General features: G+C 39.0%; 1 protein-coding gene across 1 annotated transcript in view; it reads left to right on the forward strand.

The window, feature by feature from the left end:
* TRPC3 (transient receptor potential cation channel subfamily C member 3) overlaps positions 1-15027 on the forward strand; it is a 1904470-nt gene that overhangs the window by 1539353 nt on the left and 350090 nt on the right. The window lies entirely within an intron of this gene.

The raw sequence follows: 15027 nt of genomic DNA on the forward strand, positions 1-15027 counted from the left end.
CAATGACAGTAAGGTATGTATAACAGATTTGGCTGGGGGAATCAAAGAGGTGAGGAGCTGTGATCAGGGTTAATTGTTGCTTCTGGGACATCTGAACTTACAGTGGAGTGCCTGTGTGTCACATCATCTTTTACTCCTTACACTGCTGTTTCTACAAGCAATAATTTTAATACTGCAATATGCAAATAGAATTCAAATGTTATTTTTGTCCAGGAAGCAAAACACCAAGGTAAAGTATGTGGCAAAAAGTTAATTCAAGACATGAGAATGGTGGTAATGGAATGATAAAAGCAGAACTATAAACCACCAAACTGCAGATGTTTATCATCTCATCAATAAAGCCTCAATAAACTGGACAACATTAGCCAGTGGGGCCATTTATTGAAATAAGTGTATACAGAAATAAACCATTAACTTACTTGCATCATTTTCTGAAAACATAATAAACTGAGCTTATTTCTGTCAGAATTCCCAGTTAACTGTTGGTTGGTGTCCATCCACCTGTGGCATACACAGTACTTCCTCAGCTCAGTCAGCAATCATAACTTTACATGACCAATTCTCCTCTGCTCACTTGATCAGGACTGAGGCAGGTTTATTATTTTTTTTTTAATTAGTGAGGACCCCCATTTTTTTCAAACTTTTGTTGAACAAAGTGTGATAACTGCAGATTAAACAAGGCCCAACCATGTACATTCAAATGAACACCATATCAGGTTTTGATAAATCAGGGTACCCGGTGACACTATACCCAATCTGAGCTGCTGCTCTGGCAATGCAAATGATTATTAATTGTTTTTTAAAGGTTTATTAATTGTCTAGCATTCTCAGTAGCAGAGGATTTTACTGCTCCCCTCCAAAATAGATAAGATAGAATGACAGAACAGCAGATTACCATGTCCAGGTAATAATCCTATAGCAAATCCAAGTCCGCTAATATCTTCCCCAAAAGAATACATTTTGGAATTTAACCCAGATCATTGCCGCACAAAATAATTATAATCAGAGCAAGTATTCTGTCATACTCTAATAATCTTTCTATTGCTGGCAGCAGTTCCAGCCTGGACAAGCCTGGGTACCCTTGCCAGGCTACTGACCATCATGCTGGATTGAGCCAAAGTTTAACCCATCCACACAAACTGCTGTTATGGATGCTGCTCTGTAAATGTAGGAGTGACCTCAGATCAAAAATAAGCAGGGGACTTAAAATGAAAACATACAGAACACTAATCGAAGTCATAAAGGCTTTGGATGCCCAACTGCATGAGCATTTTATTACCTCTACTGACTCCCCTTTGCTGGGCAAATCTGAACCACTGCCTAGCCTAAAGAATGAGAATTGAAACCTTCAAGCATAATGCCTGGCTAGTTATTGCCTTTCTTAATATAACATTGACATCTGCTGGAGTCAGTGGGTGGCCTGACAGCAGTCTGAATATAAGCTCATGCAGGGGGTTCCTTGCTTATCTGGTACTAGTCCAGTGTTCATTGCACAAAACTAGGAGCTTTGATCACTGTAATAGAATTTTGTTGCCCTAAGCCAACTTGATCATTTTTGGATTTCCTTAGCCAGATTAGCACTGTTGATGGACTTACTATAAAATCTCCCATGGGTAAAGACTGCAGGAGATCACTAATTCGAAAGGTCCCAGCATAAAGCCACAAAAATTATGCTGCCCATATTGCTACTGAAGAAAAATCATTTCCTACATCCTTACCCTTGTAACCAAAATGCAATGTAATTGAGTCCCAATAGGACATCATGTATACCCAGCCTTAATGCGGCTCTCCCATATTAACAACCTGTTGACTGTCCAATTGGATGTAAAACTGGATAGATTAAGGCATCTGGCCATCCAGCCTAAGTTTGCAATTTGAATGTACAATGAGTTGAGGAAATCCTGGCAAGTAGATCTGTGTAACAGAAAACATATGAGGATCTCCAGTGACCAATGCCTATTCTTTTGTGGAAACTTTCAATAAAAGAATTTAAATTTTGATAGCGTTCTGGCATAAGCTCTCCTGGTGTTCATTGCCCAAGAATTGTTCAGCAGGGCTACCATTACTCCTCTTCAATTAGCCAAATCTGTGATGGAACTAGCATGGGGAACTGGTGAGCTCCTGGAACCAGTAAGCAGAACCTGGAAAGCTGAAAATGTGACAGGCTGTCAGCTACTTCCAATCATATAGGACATGCTTGGCAGAGAAGGTTAAACTGAATTTTTAATTTAGTACTACCAACAACCTCATGACAAACTGGGCCATGTGGGAATTGGAGGTTCTCTGTATTAGTACCTGGACTATGGCTTGGCTGTCTGAGTGAAACATGACATTTTTGTCCTTAAATTGATTTTAATACATGTAAACACACCCAAAGAGGTAAAATTTCTAAGAAGGTAATGCCTCTTTTGACTGGTTCTGGCCAAAATGAAGGCCAGGGTGCAGTGAACCATCTCCCGTGTAAGTAACCACCCATCCCTAGACTAGTTGTTGCATCCATGTATAATTGAAAGAACTCGGAGGATACCCATTTGGACTTCCATAAGGATATTCCATTGTTCTGGTTCAAGAATACCCACTACAAGCATAGGTCCTCTTTAATTTTGTTGGAGATACAAACTTAGTGGTGCTTGGTTCGACCCCTTTTTAGTATGTTAGCCACCCAGTCATCTGGTAAATGACCTACCTGGTGCTGTCACCCTGTAAGCAAAGCTAGAAAAGGCATGATCTGACTGACCCCTAGCTTTACTTCCTTTCAAGAACTCATTAACAGAGTCCCTCAAATGGATGAGCTTGTCCTCCAGCAGTCAGAAACTTGCCCCAATGACATCAATCTCCAGACCTAAAAATGTGATCCAATGGCTTAGCCCCAATAGGTACCCCAAGATACCTATTGAATTCCATAAAAATAACCCTTCCTTCCTTACTGCCTTGTTTGCCCTCCCTAATGATATGAAAATCATCCAAGCAATGGATGGCTTCTTCCTTCTACTCTCATTTGTGCCATCAACAATGAAGGGCTGTGTTGAACATCGCAAAGATCAAACAAGCAGCACAGTGGCCCATTGGCATGGCCTTGTCAAAATACAGCTGACTTTGAAAGGAGAGGCCAAGCATTGAACAGTCCTGCTCCTGGTTGGGTAACAACTTGAATGCTGATTGCAAGTTAGCTATGCAATTCACGGATCAGTGAACTTCAAAATGATGTTAGGCACATCACCAGGAGTTGTATGCTAAACTCTTGAATCCATCTTGCTAATAAAGTCATTAACTAATGTACCAAAGGGGAAAGAGAGGTGCTAATGATAGAAAACTTGCCTTCTTTCTTTTTTGAATAGTAAAGCGATAGATGAGGTCCTGAAGTGTTACCAAGGGGATGCCTGAAATGGCTCAGACATTCTTCCTGCTTTAGTCCCCTCGTTTAAAAATTTTAATACGATCTCATCTTTGCCCAGGATAGATTTCAAATTCTTAACACCCTTGTTAGTGGGGGGTGTTGCCAATTTTATGGGAAAACCAAATGCAAAGCCATGTATAAGGAATTGTACTGCCCACTGGTCTAGGTAAGACCTCGATTCCTGAGGAAGCTCTAGTAGCTTGATGGGAGAATGTGATGCCCTAGAACTCTAGAACTGTATGGCACCCCATTATGAGGGGAACCTATGTTGGATTGAAAGGAACCTTTCCCTCTAACTTGCAAAGTATGTTTCTGGGATGGCATTGTTTTTGTACCTGCCATAGGTCTGGTTTGACTATTCTTTTGCCAGCAGTTGTAACTGGTGTGATATTTACTGCAGTATTAACAGGTATGAGAGAAACAGCTGGAAGGCCAAATTCACTTCCCACTGTTAAAAGGCCAGTAAACTTTCTTTGGTGGTTGGATGTCTAAATTCTCACCCTGACTGTTGGTGGCAGGTCTATCTAGTATGGCACACAGCCAACTATTAGGATGGAGCTTCTTCCACTATAAAAGCTTGTTAGTAGCCTTTAATTTTCTTAAGAGTTAATTACAGAATAACCATGCAGCTCCCCCCCCACTTTAATTGGCTTGTTTGACTTTTGCTTACCCAGTGCTGCTAATGAAGCCATGAGATCCTTAGATCCAGATTTTTTTATTTCAAGCAGTCTTAGAAACCCATTGAAATCCACCAAGTCAAATACATGAATATATTCCCCATTAATAATTGTATCCTTAATTGCCTTAGTTATGTCAATTGTGATATGGCCTGTGGAAATATTAATGTTTCTTGAGGTTGTGCTGGGGTACCAGAAATTAGTGGACTTTGGTACAAACATTTAATGTTCTGATTTCTCTGTCCTACCTGCTCTCACTGCGTTCTGTTTTTCTATTTTCATCTGACTATAATGTATGCTCAAAATTAAATAGAGGAGGGTCGGCAGTCTGCAAGGTGTCACGTACTCCCTATCCCTTATACCCTATTAATGACCTCAAACCCTTTTCAAAAACTAAATCAAATAACCTGGCTTTACCTTCTTCTGGAAGGGATTCCAGGAATTCCTCTAGATAGACATCTTGGATATGACTTACACAGCTTTCCATCTTCCTGATCCTTCCGATAATCTTGTCTCTTTATTACCTGCCTACTCCGCAACAACTGCTGTCATTGATGTTTCTGTTTGTATTCCAATATCTGGTGTGCTTTCTGCAATTCTCTGTGTTCTGTAACTGTTCTTCTTCAGAGGGGCATATGTTGATGCTGGTCTATTGAGTTTCTCTGCATTCTGGCCTCTTTTGGAACCCGCTGTGCTGCTCTGCCTTAGCTCAGCCTCCAGCTCATTAAACAGCTCCTCTGCCTCTGAAGTTAATCTGTCCCAAAGGGATTTCAGTGCTTGTAGCACTGCTGAACCTGGTAAAGAAAATAAATCTGTCAGTTCTGTTTTGATTTATGTACGTATTTTAATATCCTCCCCCTGCCGCTCAGTCCTCCTCCTGCCTTTCTTCAATATGGACTACAGAATACATACAGTACCGACTTAGCAGTGTCCCTGATTCTCCTCCAAAGGACAGAGCGATCTGCTTACAGAGTTTATCGAAACATATGAAAGCTTAATAAAAACATAAGTTTCTTAACCATTGTTTTACTATTTTTCATAGATAAGTTTCCCTCACTACTTATCTAATTAACTTACCCATAGTATTAAAACTTAGTACGTGGTACAAACTCCTATGGCTGCATTTCATCACTCCAGTACCCTGTTGGATATTGTTTTTAACAAAAAAAAAAAGTTTCTTGCAATGAAAGGATCTTTCAGATGTTAACTATAATTGTTTAAACCCTTATTTAAATTAAAACCATAATGTAATTATGTGGTCTGTGCTTTGAAGTACTCAAATGCACTAGCTAAACTATTGTGTGAGTTTTCTGCCTGTTGACAAGGACAAAATTGTAGCCTTAAGTGCTGAGGAGAAAAACTTTACCAAAGTGCAAGCCAGAATGTAATTAGATGGCTGTGCGTACCTCTAAACAGCTAAGTCAACCCACCAATGACATCAAGATCTCTTCTTCTCCAAAATGCTGCATAAGGGTTTACTGTTGCTTATATGTATCATTATTATTGTTTATGTATTTATTTATTATTTTTAAAATATTGAACAGAGGTAACTACCTGTCACCATAGGAAACGAGGAGTAGAGTCCTCCATCTAATGAGTGTCGAGTTGCCAAACATAACAGAGTTAAAGAGAAAACCAACAACACTGTCTCTTTTGTATTTATGATAAAATCTTTCCCGCTCTCCTACCACCTCCCCAGTGTCATACTGATATTCATGTACCGTTTAATCAGTTAAGAATAACACTCCAATGGAGCCGACACCAGAGCTAAATAGAAAGACTCTGTACCAGATTGTAATACAACAGCACTGTCATTATCCCTGCTGGCACAAGTGGCCTTTATTCTATACCTTTCTTTTGTCTTTTTTTTTAATAGGAGCTATGGATAACCACAACAACCATTCATTTTAACTACCTAGCCAACAAATACCTTGTAACATAGAATGCCTGCACCAAACACTTCATCTACTACAGCTGCTTTCACCTACTACAGCTTCACCACCTTTTTTTTTTGTTAGGAAGAGGACCAGTCACTGCATTGTACCTTAAAACCAAAACAATAAGCCAATTAATGCACCTCTTCCCATATTCATGTTCACCTTTAATAAATCTGCTAAAACCATTCAGCTTCACTTTAAAATTATCTATATGTTGTAATACCATTATTTATTTACTTTTTTTTTTAGTTACCCACACAGTCCCTAGCAGGCAACTCTGCTGGTCAAAGAGACATCCTGTTGTTCATCAATCACCATTGTGACGATTGATTCCCAAACATGGGAGTAATATCCCACTTGAAATTCCTTTTCCACTAATGGCTTCAAATCTGATCTCGATTTGAGAAATGTGTCTGTTCTGGCAAATTATACTTATGCAATAGACAAGCAGGTCTTTGACGAAAGCCACTGTAACACTACCTGCTGTACTTACCAAACTGACAGTCATCATCTCTCCTCTTGTCTTAGGCTGTTTTTTTGTTTTGTTTTGTTTTCACTTGGCAATATACTGAGAAGGAGCATATAAGAAACAAATAAAATGAAGATTCTGTTTTGGTGATTGTACAGCTGCTCTGTTTCTCACATATTATGTACATATCATTAATTCATTCATTTATTTATTAATTGTCCAGTGCCTGGTTTATCATATCCAGGGTCATAGTCATAGGGAAGCCAGAGCCTTTACTAGCAAACAGCTGACATAAGACAAGAGAACCAGCCTGGATGGGATGTCAGACCATCACAGGAAGTATCCATATACACACATGCACTCACACATATAGGCACACTTTCACAAGTACACAGATGCACACGCACGCACGCACACACACACGCATGCACACACATACACACACAAATGCCTGTTCATAAGTAAAAGTTTCACCAATTAATCTGAATTCATATGTCTGATATAGAGAGGTCTGAAAATTCATCCAAAGTATTTAAACAGGAAAGCAACAAATGTTAAACATAAATGAACAGAATGTAGAATTTAAGCTAAATATGGGGGCAGAGAGCATTGCCATGTCTGGAAATACTTTTAAAGAACTGGAGTTAGAAAATACTCTTCAGAGAGGTGTGTGCATACAGTTGACCTTGTCTATCCAGCAGCTGGCTTCATCCAATGAAAAATTGTTAATACTCAAATACAAGATTCTGAATTACAGACTCCTTTTTCAAATACTAGTATTGAATCTCGAATATTTTGAGTTATGTGACTTGTGAGAAGCTAAGAATGGCAAAACAAACTCACAGTGGAAAAGCAAAAACAACATGCCTTCATAATTAATATTAATCATACTACCAGAGGCAGCTCAGATATGTACAGAGCTAAAATAAAGATATGTAGGTTTAATTTCTCCACGTCTTTTTAGGTTTCTAATATCATAACAGGACTGGACCTCATTCCTAAGTCAAAGTATGAATAAAGTTCATGAAATTAGTATTGTATCAATCTTTGATGTTAGCCAAAAGTGCTCTTCACAGCACCCGTAATATGCCCAGAACTGACTCCTTCTGCAATTTGTACAGTTTTACATATATTGGTAACATATCTAAATATGACTGTAAATTCTTTTTTTATGAGACCCATTGCTCCTACTACTATTGGAACTGCCTGGGTTTCCTTCCTCCACATTGCCCTCATTTCTGCCTGAAAATCCTTGTATTTTATGACTTTGTGTTTCACTGTATGCAAAACACTGTAATCACTGGTTGTAGCAATTTCAATGATGAATGCCACTTTTGTCTTTTTTCATGGACTACTATATCTGGTTTTCTCGCATCTATTGTTTGACCTGTTGGTAATGGGTGATCTCATGTAATAAAAACTTCATCATTTTCTATAATGCTTTGTGGCTGATGTTTCCAATGCTTCTCAGCTACTTTAATATTATAATGTTTGCACAATGCCCAGTGCAAATGTTTTGTCACATTATTATGTTTTACAGTATACAGGCCTTCTGCCATTAGTGTATCACACCCAGCAAAAAGATGTGCAATTGTTTCCAATTCTGTTTCACAAAACCTGCATTTATCTGTTTCTCTGACATGTTCAATGGACTCTGCAAACCAACGTGTACATAGTACACTATCCTGGTCTGCCAATATTAACCTTTGTCTTTTGGTTTAAATTCACCTTTCCTTAACCATTCCTGCATCAGATCCTGATAGACATGAGGTTGTTCCAGGCGTTTTCTGTACTTGCAGCTATATTTATACATTTTCTGTATTTCTTGCCTTCTCATCTGATCCCTCACCTTACATTCTTTCTTTTGTTTTTTGGCACATTCGGTTGCTGCCTGATTTCTATCTACTTAGGTTCATAGGTTCATAAGTAGATACTAGGCTATCTGCCCTAGGGCATTTATAAGCCTAGTCAGAGTGTATTTGGCTTCCGCCTCCCTATTAGATTAACCTACTGTGCCTCTGTAAAGTAGGTCACATAAGGTACCCTTTTAAGATTAGTTTACTGTGCCTCTGTCTAGCAGGGACACAGGAGAGATCCCAGGGGTGAATTTGCGATTTCCCATCCACGAGTCCAAATTTCGCTTGAAGAGGTTCAGCGAGGGGCTATGTCTAACATGAATTGAGATTCTATTCCAGAGTGAGGGGAGCCTCTGGGAAATGAATCTGTCCCTCCAGCATGTCCTATTTATTTTTGTGCTGAGGTTTAGGTCCCTGGAGCATGTAGCTCTAAGGGACTTAGATTTTTTGAGGTGGAGCATGTCCATTAATTCTGGGTTTGACATGGCTTTGTACGTCAGGCATAGATCACCTCTGAGTAGGCGGTAAGCAACTGAGTAGAGCTGGACTTTCTTTAGTTGAGCTGCATAGCACATCTGTTTGTAGCCCATGATCCTCTTGGTGAGGTACTTTTGGGGTCTCTCCAGTTGCTGCAGGTGTCGGGTAAGGTACATCCCAAAAGGGGCATTGTATTCAATTATGGGCTTGATGAGTGACGAGTAGAGGGGCACAATGACCTCTCTTGATCTAGATGTGAACCCTTTCGTGATAAGGTGGGCTATATAGAAGGTCTTTCTAACCACTTTGGCAACGTGATTATCAAAGGAGAGATTACTATCTACGTTGGTCCCCAAATCTCTAATTACTTCTTCCGTAATGGATTACCACCTATGTGGTAATTTGTGGGCACCTTGTTTTTCCCAAAGGGGATGACTATGCACTTTTTAGCATTTAGCTTGAGGCCGTGGTTCTGGCACCAAGCATCCGTCAATGTGAGACCCTTTTGGAGGATGCTTGTGTCAGCTGGAGATTCGATTATGGCTCCCAGTTTGCAGTCATCTGCGAACTTTGTCAGCCATAATCCCCCTGTGTTAGCCTGAACCTCAGAGAAGTATATACCGAACAAGAGAGGTCCCAGAACTGAGCCCTGTGGGAGACGCCACTTGTAACTGGTTTGGATTCGGACATGGCACCTGCAATTCTGACCATGTGGGTTCTATCTCTGAGCCAGTTTGCAACCCATCTTGTGATACAGGGGTTGATATTTAAGCTGGTAAGCTTATTTATGATGCCCGAGTGGGGTATTGTGTCGAAGGCTTTTGCGAGGTCAAGGTAGGCTGTGTGGACTACCTTGCCCTCATCTATGGCTTTGGTAACTGTTTCAAAGAAATCAACTAGGTTTAAGAGGCAAGATCTGCCCTTAACAAAGCCAAATTGGGTAGGGTCCAGTGTCTGGAGGCTCCCAATGTCTTTGTTTATGAGTTCCATGATAATACGCTCCATAGCTTTACAGACCAGACTAGTCAGGCTTATGGGGCGATAGTTTCCGGGGTCCGTTGTGGCACCACCTTTGTGGAGTGGGACTACTGTAGCTGTACGCCATTCTTTGGGTACATATCCTGTAGTAAGGCTAAGTTTGAACAGTGACTTAATGTGAGGGTTCAGTTCTTCTTGGAGCTCATGTAAGACACAGCCTAGGACACCATCCGGTCCCATAGATGCTGTGTTTTCTGGTTTGATTTCCATTCCCACTTGACATCGATATGCTTCCACTAAACTAAGCAGGGAAGTCATCTTAGACGTGTTTTCCTCATGTTTTAAAACTTTCACTATGTTTGGATCTTGTGAGGTCAACTGATATGCATGCAGTCCTGCGATTGCAGGTCTATACATGTAATCAGTTTTGAGGAGGCCCATTCCTCCTTCAGAACGGGCAATATGTAATCTTGGTATACACTGATTTTTATAAATAATTTGAAAATCATGAAGCATTTTTCTTGTTTTCTTGTCCAACTGATCCAATAACTATTGGAGCCAGTCAGTAACCCCAAAACTGTAAGTTAGAACACAAAGAGCAAATTGGTTTATAGCTTAGACTTTATTCCTAGATGTCAGGGCTGTTTTTAGTATTAATTTTAGTCTTCTAAAACATTCCTTAATAAGTATTATTTGCATTATTTTTATGTTGTATTGTTGATCCCTCATCAATTCCCAAATATTTATACACTCCCTCCTGCTCAAGTTATTTCATATCACATTCCTGTCCCAGACTGATACTTTCTTGGTGCTACAACTTTCCTGCTTTAAAGGTTGCTTTTACGCATTTATCAAGACCAAATGACATTCTTATATCATCTGAGAAAATTTTGACAACTTGCAGTTGTGCTTTTAATTCCTTATCTGATGAACTATACAGTTTTAAATCATCCACAAAAAGATGAGACGTCTTTACCCTTTGTTGTTTCCTGGGAGCCAAATTGTAGCCACGACCTAATCTGTTATGTAGACGGTTTAATGGGCTAAAGGCTAGACAAAAGAGCATTGGTGACAAAGAGCCACCCTGGAATATCCCTTTTGAATTTTTATCCCTGGGATAATAATTTGTCCTTTATCATGACTTAGCGGCAAAGTGGTTTGCCATTGTTTCATGGTAACTGTAATTGATCAATGTAGAGTATATCTTATACATTTGTAAACATTATTTTACCCATGAATGTGAGGTGCAGTCAAATGCTTTTTTGCAGTCTATCCATCCCATACTTAGATTATTCCCTTTTTTACAATTCTCCATTATGACTTTATTTAACAACAAATGATCCATTGTTCCATATGACTTTCTTTTGTTACCCTTTTGTTCTATTGCAATGATCGAGTTTTCTTCTAAATGACTATAAGCTCTGTCTTCATCAATTCCAGTGTATAATTTATACATTATCAGAAGACAAGTTATTGGTCTATAGTTTTTTAAGATATCTTGCAAGTTCACTCTTAAGGAGGATTATCATTTTTCCTGTTGTTAACCAGGTTGGCATCTGTTCAGGATGCACATATAAATAGTTCTTACTCATGGATAAATCTTAATGTAAAAATGTTAATACTTTTAGCCAGGAGTTGGGTACTGCATCTCGGCCTGAGGTTTTCAATGTAGGTGCTTTTCTTAATTTGTTTCAATTTCACTGGTTGTTACTTCATCCCATTTCATATCCTGTACATTTGAGCTTCTTAGTCTTTTTTTTACTTCTTCTATCCATTCAGCATCCTTGCTGTGTTCCACAGAATCTTCATAGATACCTCTCCAAAATGTGTCTATGTCTTCTTTTTTTTGGTGGTGTTTCTGTTCCTATTACCCTGTTTCCCAATTCTCTATAAAACCTTTTTGGAGTCATCAATAAATTGTTTATTTTGTACTTTTCCTTTATACTTATATGCATATCTTCTAAGTTTTTCTGCCTGTGCTGATACCTTTAGTTTATTATTTGCAATATTGTACAATAGATCCTGGTCTATTCTGATACTGCGCTTTGCTTTTATCACATCTATCTTTCTGAGTATTTTTGTTGATCTGATGCCTCTTTTGTACTCTCCTAACAAAGACACTTCTTGTCTTAATTGCTTTATAGTTTTCTCTATTTGATACTTGCATGATGGCATTTGATTTCTCCCTTTCCCTTCCCTTACTACTCTGTGTTTTTGTGGTAAGACTATCTGTTATTAATTTAGCTGCACAGTAATATATCCTATTTACTTCTTTAAAGTAATATGAATTTCTGTTAATAGTCTTGATTACTGTGTTCATTTGTTTTATCAAACTTCCATAATTTTGGGTCCTATTGCCATTTTGTAATCTATTTCTTTCATTGATCTTAATATGTCTACCCATTTCTGTTGAATCAAGTAACTCTTACCGTAGATCATTTTCTTCTAAACTAAGATTGCTTTCTTTGTTCTCCATTACCTGCAGACATTCTACAGAAAGTTCCGGAAAATCTTCCTGTGCCATATTCTCTTCAGCTTCATCCTGTGTTATCCGTTGCTTTGTCATATGGGAACTCACTGGCCTATCCTTCCACAACATTGACTGTGTCAGAGTTGTCACATTTTCCTGTTCCTTCCCTTGCTGTGCAACTCTTGCTGAACTTTTGCACCAGTTTCCAACTGAAAGCAACAAATATCTTCATATGGCAACTGATCAGATGCTTCCCAATCCACTATTTTCTCCTAATTTGGGAACTTTTCAGAAGAGTAAAACTTGATGCAGTGCTAGTCATACTTAACTCCGAAAATGTATTGAGAGCACAAACAAGTAAAGCAGAATAGGAACTGAAGAGAATGGTGAAGAGCTAATATAATGTCTGAACGGTACAGTTGCTGCGATGAAAAAAGATATTATTTGCATTGCCTGCACCAATGGCATAGAGGGATAATGTTCTGACAACAAAAGCAAACCGCAAAACACCGAAAAGTAAATGAACAAGACATCAGCAAACTAAAAAAATCATTGAAAAAACGATATTGAATGGCCATAGTCAGCCAACAACACACACACACAAAAAAAAGGTGGGGAGCTGCCCCACACGCATACAGACACACACACACACCCTAATATATACCAACTCTGAGATTGCACTACAGTGGGGAAAAGGGAAAATTTTAAATGTTTCCCTTCACTTAAACCTTACGTATCACATTACGTCCTGGTGTTGGCCAACTGTGGCCATTCGATGTAGTTTTTTTTTGTGATACTGCTTTAGTTCATTGATTGTTCTGTTCACTCTTTTCCATTCAGTGTTTCGTGGTTCGCTGTTTTTCAAATTTGGTAGCAGAACATAAACCCGCCTGTGTTACTTACATTGATGTGCCAGGAGGATGAGGCATGGTTTCATTAGTCATTAGGATTGCCCTTTTCCCCAATGTTGTGTGACCGTGGAGTTGATGTATATATATGGTCAGAGTGTGGGTTCTCCCCTCACATGTAGGGGCAGGAGGTTTTGCCCACAACAAAAAATATCTTTGTTTCATTATCAATTAAAGTGTTTTTTTAGCAGTATTGATTTCTTGTAAAGACGCTAGTTGAAACTCTTACTTTCAATACAACAGGAATTTGGAGAGGGTACCCTGCAGTTAGCTAATTCTTACTCTTGATAAAAGGTAATGTAATTTTAGTACTTTCAGCATCTGAACAAAAGGCTTATTACAATGTCTATACGAGAACACAAAGAAGGTAAACCTATAAGAGTCCATACAAAAATTGTTACTGACTCCATGGATGGACATTTGAAAAGTAAGTGATATTTCTGAGTACTTCCATTATAAATGAATGAAAAGAAGACCTGTGAAGTAGAGTTGGCAATGATAATAGGATATTTTGGGGGATATAAAGTGCTTTGCCAGGAGAAAGATATATATTTGCCACATGTATAGCATCATAGGTGTTTACTAGGCTAATGGCACAACAGCCTTTACAAACCTAGCCAATAATACCCAGGATATGACAGTAGTATATCTTAATTCCACAGATATGGGATGATGTAGTATCAGGGCAGTGGGTCTTTCGGTACTGGAGCCCTGAGTCATTTTACGGACTGCCTCTGTCCATAAGGGACATGAACAGTACCCAAGGAGTAAATTTATGGTTCCCCCACCATTTATCTATGAACCTATTTATCCAAATGTTTTTTGGAAGACAGTGAGGGACAAGCTTTGTTTTATGAAGATGGGAAGTTTGGGATATGCATCTGTCCCTCCAGGAAGTTCTGTTAGAGTCAGAAATAAGGTTCAAGTCCAGGAAATGTGTTACCCTTGTATACATTTCTTGTGAATATGTAACATTTTCATCAGGCCTGGATCAAAGAATGCCTTGTAGATCAGGCATAAGTTGCCCCCCCCTATATGTGCCATATGTGAAAATTGTGACAACTATCTGGGCAGCATGCACATACATTGTAGACGATACCTTGTGCATTATAGACTATGTGGCAGTTACTGGAATGATATCCTTTGTGGTTCATGTACCTCCTTCAGAGTTCACCAGATGGGGTCTTTATTTCAATTTAAGTACAGTCTATGGTTCCCAGTACCTCATGAAGCCGGGTATATCACAGAAATTGTGCATTGTGTTAGTTCTCTCCTCTGGTGTATGTAGGACCCATACATTCTCCCCATGTGCTGAAGCATAGCATTGAGAAACTGATGGAATACTCTCAAGGTACATACTTGAGATATCCCCACTGTGGCCCCAGTCAACTGCTGAAAGGTATCTGTAGCTAATATTCGTAAAACCACACAAATCTTAGCACCCACTTGGATAGCTATTACAGGACTCCCATTGGGCTACATATAAGACTGTCACATTTCCACAATTTCTTGTACAGTGTCCCTATCAACACAGTACCAGTCCACAATGTCGGTGTTGCTCAGGCTGTGAAAAGTTAATCATGACTGAATGACCCTTCTTATCCAAGGATGCCTCTTAAAGATATACAATTACAATAAATGTGGCATTACTCCTAGAGTTACTCAATTTGAACATGAGCATTCAGCCAAGTTCAAATATACAGCGGGCACAGCTCTGTTGCAAGGCATGTAAATATTTCTAAATTACTCTAGCACCTTGTTTTGCTTCATTATCATACATGGAGACTCAATATATGGTCATTAGCATACACCATGACCAACAGTGTTATTTGAACCAGCAGCATCTTGTAACTTAGTT

This window comes from Protopterus annectens, chromosome 2.part0, assembly GCF_019279795.1.
Source record: "Protopterus annectens isolate FY-2018-M chromosome 2.part0, PAN1.0, whole genome shotgun sequence".
In the NCBI taxonomy this organism is placed as follows: Eukaryota; Metazoa; Chordata; order Ceratodontiformes; family Protopteridae; genus Protopterus; species Protopterus annectens.